This window comes from Tursiops truncatus, chromosome 19 (assembly GCF_011762595.2).
Source record: "Tursiops truncatus isolate mTurTru1 chromosome 19, mTurTru1.mat.Y, whole genome shotgun sequence".
In the NCBI taxonomy this organism is placed as follows: Eukaryota; Metazoa; Chordata; class Mammalia; order Artiodactyla; family Delphinidae; genus Tursiops; species Tursiops truncatus.
Genome location: NC_047052.1, coordinates 47,326,658 through 47,337,443, shown reverse-complemented (window position 1 = coordinate 47,337,443; position 10,786 = coordinate 47,326,658).

Below are 10,786 nucleotides of genomic sequence, written 5' to 3'. Positions count from 1 at the left end.
GGCAGTCTATGCTCTCAAGCAGCAGGCTATTACCCTGCTGTATACACTCCCACGTTAGACGCTGATCTTCAGCTCTGACACCCCCGCGAGCAGAGTCCACCGCACCCCCCAGGCTCTCTGCACGTCCTCTGGCAGTCTGACACCCCCCCACACTCTGGCCTCACCCCCTACCCAGCCTGGCTCAAGGCTCCCCGAGGGCAGGGCCTGTGTCGGATTCATCTCTGGGTCCCCACGGAAGGCAGAGTCTGGCGCAGGGAGGGTCAGGAAGGGAGTGAGAGGAGGGAGGGGGAGGATGTTAAAGAGAGCAGGGAGGGGAGGAGGGGGGAGGCGGTAAAGAGGGGTTCAGGGAGGAGGGCGGGCAGCCCTGGGTTCCTAGGGAGGTGGCTGAAGGAGGGCCGGGGGAGCAGGGCTGCAGCGAGGCCAGGCCTGGCCGAGGGTGTGGGGAGCGCTGAGGAAATCCAGAGCCGGGGGAATCAAGTCTGCTGGGGGAGGGGGAGCAGACAGCACCCCACCCCCACCCCTCCCCCACCCCCACCGCCTGGAAGGTGGCGAAGGATGCAGGCAGGGGATGACACGGACGACAGACAGCCACACGGGCCGTTGGGAAGCCGGGGAGAGGCAGCCAGCCAGGGAAAATGCGTGTGTGGGGGTGGGGTGGGAGTCAGACAGACGGACAAAGGCGGGGTGTTGAGAAGACTGGTGGACAGATGGGGGAGGGGTCCCAGGAAAGGGACGGACAGGCTTAGGGCTTGGGGTTGGGGCGGAGAGGACAGACAGACAGCAGGGGAGAGTGGCCCCGTGCGAGGGGAGGACAGACACAGGACATGCAGGGAATCGGCGGACAGATGGACGCGGTGCAGGCGCGGCCCGCGAGGCCGGGGCCAGGCCGAGGGCGCGCGCGGTGGCGGCCAGAGCGGGGAGGCGGAGGCCGGGCGAGCGGCGGTGTTTGTGGAGCTGTCGGCTGCGGTGGAATTATGAAAAATAGCAGGCATCGGAGCCGGCCTTCAGCTTCGATTAGGGGAGATGGGACATGACAGGTGCGATCAATACGCAGCCGTTCTATAAAGTGTCAAGTAATGAATCAATTTCGACTAAATTTTCCATTTTTCAGAGGCCGTTCTCCGAGAGGAGAATATCCTCTTTTGTAAAGATATTATTATCGATTTCGGCGGCAATTTGACATCAGGGGTAGTTAATTCCACTCAGAATAAAATTGAAAACACTTGAGAGAGAAAAGAGAGGCGAAGAGTGAGACAGAGAGGGAGAGAGGGGGAGGGAGGGAGGGGCTGGGAGAAGAGAGAGATGGATGGACAGAGAGACAGAGAGGGAGACAGACAGTGAGAGAGAAGCCCAGAGAGATGGGCGGGGGGGAGACAGAGATATGCAGAGACACGGAGACACAGAGAGAGAAACAGAGACGGCAAAGCCTGAAGTTATAGAAAGGGAGACAGAAACCGAGAGAGACTCAGAGATAGAGAGACGGGGTGGGGGGTCACTAAGAAATCGAGACAGTTTGAGAGACAAACTGAGAGAGTCTCAGAGAGAAACCCGGGCGTTAGAGACTTGCCACAGGGGTGCCAAGAAATGGACAAAGACAGATTCAGAGAAAAAGATGGAGAAAGAGGCAGGAGAAACTGACAGACAGACAGAGAGATGGAAGAGACACTAAAAGTGAGAGATGAGGAGAAACTTAAGGACCTGGGGAGAGAGACTGAGGGAGTGTTGAGCACAGAGAGGAGAGAAAATGGAAAGGAGAGAGAAGGGGTGGGGGGCAGAGGGGAGGAGGGGGAGAGAGGCTGCTGAGAGGGAAGGGGAGGGGCGGGCAAGGTCACCCAGGAGGGGGCAGAGGCTGAGGGGTCCTGGGGGCTGAGGGTGCACAGAGATGGGAGTCTGGGGAGAGCCTCCTGCCCTGCCTGTGTTGCACCCCAAAGTCACTCTGAATGGAGGGGAGAGTGTGTGTGTGTGTGTGTGTGTGTGTGTGTGTGTGTGTGTGTTCGCATGGCACAGTCCAAACTGCAGGGCTGGTTGAGGCAGAGTGTGAGTGTGTGTGTTGTGTGTCTGTGAGCTTCTCTGGGGGGCGAGGGGTCTGATCCAGGGCTCCCGGGTGTGACTGGGGTAGGGGGTCTGTGTGTGCCCTTGCATGTTATGACGGAATCCTATTACTTGTGTGTTTCCTGGAATCATCTGTGTGTGTCCCTGTTCCCGAGCCTGCACATGCTGTGGGGCCCTGGCCTTGCAGCCCCATGGGTTTCAGCAGCAGGCAGTGGTGACAACATTTCTGCTTAGTGCCTGTCAGTCCCCCAGCTGAAATCTCCGTTTAGCCCTGAGCAGGTCACAGCCTGCCTGGAAGGGAGGAAAGAGGGGGTGGGAGGAAGGACCCCTGGGTTCTGAGACAGAAGGTGACTGGGGACCCTAATGCTTGGGTCTGAGGGAGGAGGAGGCTGGGGGGCTGGGGTCCTAGGTCTGGGGGAGGAGGGCGTGGAGACCCAGACTTCTGGATCTGAGGGAGGAGGGGGCCGGTTGGCTTGGACACTCCGGAACTGGGATGGTCTGCAGACAGGCAGTGGGACAGCTGGGAAGCTCCTCAGCCATTGGGTCAGCCTCCCCACCAGAAAAGCCTGTACCTGCTGCCCCCTAGTGGACATGGGGATTAGGCCAGCCGAGGGACAGGGAGCTGACAGGTCAAGGAACCCCAGGAAGGGAAGGCAGAGGGACAGACCCAAATGGGAGCAGAGACAGAGAGACAGAAACTGAGAGATGGGGACAAAGAAACAGGTGGACACGGGAACAGAGGTGAAGACAGGACAGAGAAGTAGGCAGATAAAGGGGCAAGGGTCAGGCAGATAGGATTGAGATCCTGGTCGAAAGAGAGAGAGGAGAGAGAGGACATGGCACAGGGGCCAAATTAGAGAGGGATAGGGGAAGATGGGGGACAGAGGGGGGTCTGCCCATAGACAGTGGGCACTGAGTAAGGGAGACAGAAAGACTGCTGTTGGACAGAGAGAGGCTGGGCTAGTGGGAAGACTCTGGTACCGATAGCACGAGAGACAGAGACAGAAGCCATGTGGACAGAAGGACAGTGTGACAGAGGGATGGCGGGTCGATCTAAAGAAGGAAGAAGAAGGGAGATGTAAAGAAGAAGAGAAAACCCAGTAAGGAGGCAGAGAGAAATCAGATGCACAGAGAGAGATGAAGGAAGTACAGGCTGACATAGAGAAAAGGAAAGAGAAAGAGATGAGCAGACACTCAGAGACAGACAAATTGACAGAAACTGGCAGGCACACCCAGAAAGACAAGAGGTGGACAGAGAAAGACAGGTGGACAGGGGGTTATGGAGAAGCCAGGGCCCCCAAAGCCAAGTGGACACCCCAGGATGGAGCAGAAAGTGGTACGAAGGGGTGAGGCTGGATCCAGGACTGGGGGAGAATTTGGCCTCGCAGGGGATCCAGGCTGAGGGGCTTCCCGAGGCACAGCTTTGGAGGGGAGCTGGGGACGGGGCTCCCCTGGTCGGGGTCTCTGCCCACCACCCCCTCCTAATCCCCACCCCCCCCACCCGGCGGGCTGCCCGGCGGAGGCGACAGATTGAGCGATGAGGCACATTACGCACTTAATCCGCCTGATTGAATGTTTTGCTTTCGCCCAAATTGAAACATTAAACAACACGGGACGAGAAGAGGCGGCCGCAAATCACTCATGAAAGATTCATCTTCTCCCCGGCAGCCGCCACCGCCGGCCTCCACCGCCGCCCGCCCCAGCCGGGAAGCCAGGGGCTGGTTGGGGGGGGGCCGGGGCGGCGCCCCTGCCCACTCTGTGGGGTCCCCCCCCAGCCATCATGGCCCAGGGAAGTTCTTCTCACTGTCTGGCCTCCATCCCACAGGTGGTCTCAGAGACCGAGACCCCGGATCCCTGGATCAGCAGGGTCAACATGACCTTGGCCCTGCCCCTGTGGGAGGAGAAGCCCTTTTGCCCCTCTGGAGTCCACTTCTCTAGCTCCCTTCCCGGCGCAGCCCAGGACCCTGGGGCATGGAAGGCGCTGCTCAGTTGGTCTGGAGCAGGGGGATGAGGTCTGAGAGCCTGGATGCAGCACTGGGGGGTGGCACCTGGGGGTGAGTCGGGCGGGGGGGGGTTATGTCAGAATGAGTGGAGATGGGAGGACAGGGAATGTGTGTGTGCTTCCTGTCATTCTGGAGTTCAGTCTGTCTGTCCGTCTGCCTTGCAGGGATGACAATACTTTGTCTCCCTGTCTCACTCTGCCTATGTTGTTGTAACTTGCTGTGTGACTGTGCCTGTCTTTGTGTGTCACTACCCCCATGCCTATGTGATCCTGTGTGTGTAGTTGTAACTCTGTGGGCCTGTGCATGTCTATCGGCCTGTGGGCGTCTGAGTGTAACTTTCTCCATCTGCATCTTGTGTGTAGTATCTTTGTGTGTCTGTGTCTATGTGACTTTCATGGTGTGACTATATGTGACTTCCTGTGTGTTCCTCTGTGGGTGCCTGTGTGTCTGTCTGTCTTCCTGGGTTTGTGTCTATGCGCTGCTTGCTCTGGGTCTGTCTGAGGGTCTGCATTTAACTATTTCGTGTCTGGGTCTGTTTTGTGCATCCCCGTGTCTCTGTGACAGTGTGTCTCTCAACCTCTCTCAGTCTCTGGGTGTTCCTTTCTCTGTCTCTGGCTGACAGAGCACCTGCTGGGGCCAGAGACAAGTCACCAGAACAAGTGGGGCCAGGGTGGGGAGAAGCAGGGGAGAGAGGAGGAAAGAAAGAGAAAGACAGGACAGCGGTGACGGTGACGTCTGAGAGCAGGGGAGCAGGGAGCAAGCGCGAGGGAGCTGGGGGGGCCGTAGTGGGCGCCACGGCTGGAGCGGGTGATCAATATTCGATTTAGGTTTTAATTCCGGGGCTTTCGGAGCCTGTCAGCCCTGATGTATGAGCTCACACCGGGGCTGCCCAGCCAGCCACCCAATGGATGCCCATGGCCTGGTGGCCTGTCCTGGCCCCAGCTCCCTTGCCCGGCTGGCTGCCTGCTGTGGATGAGGGGGAAGGGGAGAGTGGGGCTGGGGAGGAGGAGGCCCCGTCCAGGGTCCAGGGGCAGAGGGAGGGGCTGCACACCCATGTGTGCACAAGTTCACCTGAGTTCACGGTTGAGTTCACGCCCGGTCACTCACTTAGCCAGCGGACCTGCAGACCTGCTCCGGCCTGCCTGTGCTAGAGGGAGACAGGAAGGGGACCCTGGCTGTGTCCCTAGGGACTCCCAGAGGTCTCAGGGACACCGTGCCAGAGTCCCACAGCCCTCCTGTCAGCACTGGTCACACACATCTGGACACACACATGCACACACACACGCTGCTGCGCTCACGCATACCTGTGTGCATACAAGCCCTGACACACGTGTCCGCACACAAACCCCGACAGTCAGGTGTCCACACACTTGCCCCTGGACTCAAACACACATTCGCACACACTAACTCTGACACACATGTATCCTCTGACATACACACATGTCCACATACACATTCTGACACACATATGTGTCTGCACACATAACCCCAAGACTCACACAGACACATGGATAAAGGCTCCCCATTAACGGGAAGTGGGAGCAATGTGGGGAGACAGCCTTCCAGTAAGAGATCATAAAGAGACAGAGAGACGCAGAAACTCAGACACAGAGACTGACATGGTGACAGGGATGGAAGGGACACAGGCAGGTAAAAGAAGTGACAGAGAAAACCAGGGGAGGCTGTGAGAAGAGCTAGGGAAGCAGCGGACAGGGATGTGGGATCAGTGTGGGAGGGGGATGGGGAACTCTCCCTCTCTGGATGCGGCCCCCCCAACCCTGTCTCTCTCTCAGGAAGATGGATCCTCCGCCCTCCCTGATGACAATGCTGTCTGCGCAAACTTTAATTAACACTTTGAGTTAATTAGTTCGAGATCATTTAGGAGTAAAATGTTTTTATTAGGGAGGCTGCGAGCCTGTTGATGGATGGGGCGCGATTCGCTCTTCCGCCCGCCGGGGACAGCCGGTAAACAGAAATCAATCAGGGGCCTCCCAACCCAGCGCCCCCCCCCACCCACTGCCAAGCTCCCAGCCCGGGGCCCAGGAGTCCGGGCTCCCGGCGCCCTCGGCCTCCCAGGTTCCCCGAGTTAGGGTCCCGAGTCCACCACTCTCCCAGATCCAGGTTTCCGGAACCCTAGCTTTATCTTCCCCCTCGGGCCCCTGAAGGCCTTGACTCCTCCAGCCTCGGTGGGACCCTCCCCACCCCCACGCCCACTCCCTTCCCGGGCTCTTGGGCAGAGAATTAAGGACCGATTCGCTGTTGCGGAGCTTCCTGGGCTGCCGATCAGACCCTTCCCTCCCCTTCCCTCAACTCCCTCCCACGGTCCCTGACTCCCGCGTCCCCGGAACTTTCTCTTCGATGTCTGGGCGGCTCTGTCTGGCTGTCTCGTTTGGTCTCTGCGAGGGCCGTCTCGGTCGGGCTCCCGCAGCCCCTCCCGCCCCGCGGACGGCTTCATCAGGTGGCCGGGCGGCGGGGGCGGGGGACGCCGGGCCGGGCGAAGGGGGAGGCCCGGGGCGGAGGGGGCGGAGGGGGCGGGGGTTCCGGGGCCGATAAATCTTCATCAGGCGGCGGCGGGGGGGCCATTAGGCGCTAATGGGAAGATGGAGGGGCCTGTCGGCCGCGCGGGCCGGGCCTCATTTGTCCTGCTTCCCGCTCCATTGGCCGCCGCCCCCGCCCCGCCCCTCCCCCGCCGCCGCCGCGCGCCCCATTTCCGCTTCGAACCTTTGGAAGAGATGGGGGCGCAGAGAATCTGGGGGGTGGGATTGAAGAAGGAGGGAGTTGGATTGCGGGAACAGACTTAGAAAAGAAGGAGGGGGCGTCGGAGGCGGAGGGGAAGGCAGTTAGGCAGTAGAGGCAGAGTTTAGAACGTGGGCGACTCAGATAGAAAGCAGGCGGGGGGAGGGGAAGATAACTGCGGGGGGGCGAGAACGTGGACGTAGTAAATAGAACTCCCTGGAGGAAGGAAGAGCTCGGCAGGGTCACGTAGAACGCGAGAGGGGACCTGGACCGCGGGAGGGGTGGGACGGGAACTCGGCGGGGAGCGGGAGGAGCGCGGGGTTGGAATTAGGGGAGGGGTAGGATCACCGGCCCCGGCCTCCAGGGCGGGGGCCCCGGGAAGGCGCGCGGGCGGCGTCCCTCGAGGCAGAGGCGCGGCCGCCGCCGCCCGCTCCCGGACTCGCGCCCCGCGCGCGTCCACTCTGATTTCTCGGCCCATTTTTCTTCCTCTCCTGTCACTCCGGCTCTCGCCCTCCCGCCGCCGGCTGCCCCGCCGCGCTCTGCTTCCCGCGGGAACCCCCGCCGCAGCCAGCCCCGGGGACCGCAGCCCGGCTCTGCGCCTCAAGGCTCCCACTCCCGCCCCGCCCGGGCCCCCTCAGTGCCCTCCAGAACTACGTAGGCCAGGCGTGTGACCCCCAAATCGGTCACCCCCGAAATGGATCACCCCTCCCGAAAGATCCACAGGAGGGGCCCGACCTTGGGGGCAGCAGTGGAGCTGGGGTCCCCAGACCTGGGGGTGGGGTCTTTAGCACTTCTGGGCCCCAGCCTCAGAGTCCCCCAAAGGAGGCGGCTAGAAACCCAAGAACCAGGCACGTGAGTCCCCACCGGCTCTCAGAAACCCCCAGGCAGACTGGAGACCCCTAGGATCAGATCCATACCTCGAGCTGAGTCACCCCAGGCCATATAAAGTTACCCAGACTCAGAAACGTATTCTACGCACAGCCCAGCCCTAGACACCCCCAAACGAGGGTTCTGGGCCCCAGCCCCATTCACCCCAAACCTCCAGCCCAAGACACTGACAGGATAAGGGAGATGGGCCTTAGATCAGTCACCCCAAAATAAGTAACTCCACAAGTCACCCCTAAAGTAGACATTTATTCCCTCAGACTCGGTCATCCCAGAGTTAAGCATCAGAGGCCCTAAAGTTGGCACACCTAAACTAGACTTCCCTCATTGAACCCTAAACAAACATCAGGAGTTTGAGATAAGTCACCCATGAGCTAGACAAATGGGCCCCCAGCTGCTGTCACCCCACTCAGGGCATGAATGCTGTTCTCAACACAAACTGGGAAATGGGACTGAAATTCAGTCGCCCGTAAACTGAGTAACTCCAATCTTGACAACTGGAGCCCCAGACTCAATCAATCCAAACTTGGGATCTGGGTCCCCCCCAGCTTAAGACTCCCCCAAACTAGACAGTTGGCTCCAGACTCAGTTTCCACTGAGACAAGGTCAGGAACCCCCCAGCAAATCACCTTGACACTAGTCATCTAGGTCTCTACCATCACCCCCAAAACGTGCATCTGGACCCAATCGTTGGTAACCTTAACCCAGGCATTTGAACAAGCCGCTTTACTAGCTCTCCAACTTGCCATCTGGAACCCCGTCATCAGTTGCCCTTAAGATGCACATCTGAGCTCCCTCCGCATCACCTCCCCTAAGAGTTAGGAACTTAATAAGTTAACCCACAAACTAGGCAGCTAGCCTCCCAACCTCAGACATCTCCAAAGACAGGACTCCGACACTGAAGCTTAGTGATCCCCAGACTATATACCTCTGGCTCCAACCTTCAGTTACCCCTACACTAACCATTAGTATCTCATAGGCTGTTACCCTAAAAGTAGGCAAATGAAGCCAAGCACCCCCTAGTCAGGCATTTGGAGCTGACCCTCAAGGTCAGTCACCCTAAAATAAACTCTGGGAACCCCATAATCAGAAAGATTCAAACTCAGAATTTAGGGCACCTGCCTCAAACGCCCCTGTAGTGGGTTGTGATGGCCCCGCAAAAGATGTCCATGTCCTAACCTGCTCATGTGGCATTATTTGGTAAAGAGTCTTTGAAGATGTCATTAAGTGACAGATCTCCAGATGAGGCCACCCTGCATTACCTGGGCTGGCCCTAAATCCAGGGACGACGGTGATGTCCTTATAAGAGACCGAGACTGAAGAGAAGCCTCAGAGGAAAAGGCCATGTGAAGATGGAGCCAGGGAGAGGCCAGGAAGGATCCTCCCCTAGAGCCTTTGCAGGGATGGCGGCCCTGCTGACACCTTCATTTTGGACTTCTGGCCTCCAGAACTGCGAGGGAATAAATTTCTCCTGTTTTAAGCCACTTGGTTTGTTACCAGCCACAGGAGACTAATTCAACCCCCCCCAAAGCCAAGCCTCTGTATCCCTCCACTCAGTGAGCCCCCAAACTAGGGATGTGAACCCCACAGTCAGGTGCCCCAAACTAGCCTCTATTCCCCAGATCAAACTTCTGGATCTCAGCCCAATTACCCACCATCGCGACACCAGGGACCCACAGTCACCCCCAAATTTGTTAACTAGGCCCCGAGGCTCATTCAGCCCAAAAACATGTACATGGATTCACAGCCACCGTCACCATTAAAATAAGTAGCAGGAAACTCCGTGGGCAGGAACCTCCGACCTCTTCACCGCCACAGTCTCACAGACACCTGACTTTGACACACCTCAAAAATAGGCAGCTGGGCCCCTGGTCTCAGCACCTCCCAAATGAAATAAGCATTAGAGCCCCTCTAGTTGGCAAACCCTAAACTCAGCATCTGGGCCCTGAGGTTAGTTCACCCCGAACTAGGTATTGAGACCCACCCCCATTAAGCCACCCCTAAACCAGGCATCTAGGCCCTCCAAGCTCTAAGCCGCCGGGTCAGTCAACCCTTAACTAGGTACCTGGGTGATTAGCCTCAGACACCCCCATACTAGGCAACTCCAAACTCCATCACCCCTAAACCAGGTACCAGGAAGCCCAGTGACAGTCGCCTCAATCCTTGGCAACTAGGCCTTGAGGCTCAGTGAACCCCAAATTGTATGTAAGTATTAGGAACTCTTAATAATCCCCAACGAGGCAGCTAGTCCCCCCTCTTAAATGCCCCCCAAAACTAGGCTTCTTTTTTGTTTTTTTGGACCCCGCCGAGCGGCATGCAGGATCCTAGTTCCCACCAGAAATCAAACCCACACCCCCTGCGGCGGAAGTGCAGAGCCTTAACCACTGGACCACCAGGGAAGTCCAAGGATGACAGCCACCCCCAGCCCCCAGGGAGGCATCTGAAGACACAGTCAACTGGAGGTGACTGAGGGGCTCACTGCCAAACTTGACACCTGGGCTCCAGCCGTCATCCCAAACTGGCATTAGGACTCCCCGTTGGCCATCTCAACCTCAGCATCTGGGCAGCCCATATGAGGCCCCCCCTAAACTAGACATCTGAGTAGCTTGCCTCAGCTATCCCCAGAACCTCCCATCTGGACACCAGGGTAAGTCACCTCGAATTTAGCACTTAGGGCCCCAGCCTTAATCCTCAAATTAGAATGCAGACCACAGTCTCCCCGCTAAGTTTACCTTCAAGGCCCCGCAGTCGGTAAAGCCACAGCGAGTCTCTCTCAGAAGAGCATCTGAACCCCACGGCTAGTCACCCACAAGCTCAGCATCTAGCCTCCCAGTGTCAGATACCCCCAAACCACGGTGTGGGACACCCAGGCTCAGCGAGCCCCAAACTGCAGTCCGCTCTAAAGTCATCAACAGGACCCCAAAATGAGCATGTGGGCTGCCAAGTGTGGTCACCGCTAAACCCCAGACCAGTTGCTCTCAACTGGGCAGCTGAGTCTCCGGACTCAAACAGGCTTGACAGGGGAAGCACCCCAGGAGGCCCCTCCTGTGTCACCAGCTGGGCCCCCGCTGTCAGCACTAATGCAGGCCTCCGTGGCCCCCTCCAGCCCC